This window comes from Myotis brandtii, unplaced genomic scaffold (genome assembly GCF_000412655.1).
Source record: "Myotis brandtii unplaced genomic scaffold, ASM41265v1 scaffold456, whole genome shotgun sequence".
Taxonomy (NCBI): Eukaryota; Metazoa; Chordata; class Mammalia; order Chiroptera; family Vespertilionidae; genus Myotis; species Myotis brandtii.
In genome coordinates, this window is record NW_005367431.1 from 10,898 (window position 1) to 12,446 (window position 1,549).

Genomic DNA, 1,549 nt, shown 5'->3' on the forward strand with positions numbered 1-1,549 from the left:
GAGCACCCAAAGGTTGCTGGTTCCATTCCTGGTCAGGGCACATGCCTGGGTTGTGGACTGATGACTTGATCAGTAAGGGGCGTGCAGAAGATAGCCAATGGATGTTCCCCTCTCACATCGATGTTTGTCTCTCTCCCTTTCCCTTCCTCTCCTCTAAAATCAATTCTTAAGATACATATTTTTTTAATAAAAAGAGGAATGAAAGAATCTCAAGGTCCTGGCCAAAGCAGGTTACTTCACACTCCAGGCTATGGCCTTCAGGGAGCACGTGTTGTAATAATGCCGAAGCGGGTCCATCCTTGCTGCTTGACACAGTCACTGCAGGGAAGAAACATCTGCACAGCATATGTTTCAAGGGACCTGAGGTATATGGCATACTGTTCTTAATATGTTTGCTCCCCTAATTAGCACTATGTGTGTTAACCAAGGTCACCTCTCCAAGAAAGATTGTTTCCCCAGGTGGGGATTTTTCCCTGGAGTTAGGGACTAACAGGACTAAGGAAGAGAATAAATCAGTAAAACCCCTTACTAAGTGCCAGGCGGGTAGTTGATCACTTTAACTACGAACAATCATGATTAAGCTACATAATCTTTACTTAGGATAATCTCCTTCAGTTACTTCCTTGTAGTTTAACAGAACAATAGAGTAGTGATCTTGGAATGGAGATAACAAACGCCCTAACCTTTGGAATAGAATGGATAGGATTAAAATCAACTGGTATAAATACAGATGTAACAGGAGAATAAAAACAGAACCTGGCTAGAGAACCTGGCTAGGGTGCTGATCACCTGAACGCTGTCTCTGTCCACACCTTTGGGAACCCCTGGACCTGTTGGGGCTGGACAAGGTATCACTGGGAGGATTTGACCTCCAGGCCAATTGGCTGTGAGAATCATCTGTGTCTGCAGTGGGAGAACTTTTGTGCTGGAGACACCCTTATGGGGCAAGACTTGCTTCAGTGGGGCTTTGGTGCTCACTGAGTCTGCCCCCTGAGTGTCCCTTATGGATCTGAGCAGCTATAATCTGGATGGTCCCACTCTGACCCTGGGTACACTGGCTCTTGGATCTCTAAGGAGGTGCTAATTTAGCCTCTGCCTGAGACTACCCAGCAGGAGCTATGGAGAGATCTGCAGATTCCTCTTCTTTGTTTGGAGTTTGGAGATGTCCAGATGAGGCCCAGCTGTGAAGCAATGCAAGCTGCTGTGAGGCCTTGGGCCTTCTTTTGGATGTTCTGGGTCTCTCTGACTCAGCTACAGTTTGTTAGGTAATTTTAGATTGCAAAGGGCCAGGCCCTTTCATATGAAAAAGCCTCTGTGCACAGCTTGGGTGGGGCGGGGTCTCAGGGAATCAACAGGGTGGAGCAAACAGCTATGGCTGATCCTCAGCCCTGCCGGGAATAGCCCGGGGTCTCAGTGCCTGGCGGTAATCACTGCAAGCACCTCTGAGAGAAAGCCTCCCTCGAGTTCTGCTGGATGCCAGACAGTCCAGTTTCTCCCCATATGAGTCTGGGTCCCCAGAGACTCGCCCAGAACTGGAGTTCAGAGCAGT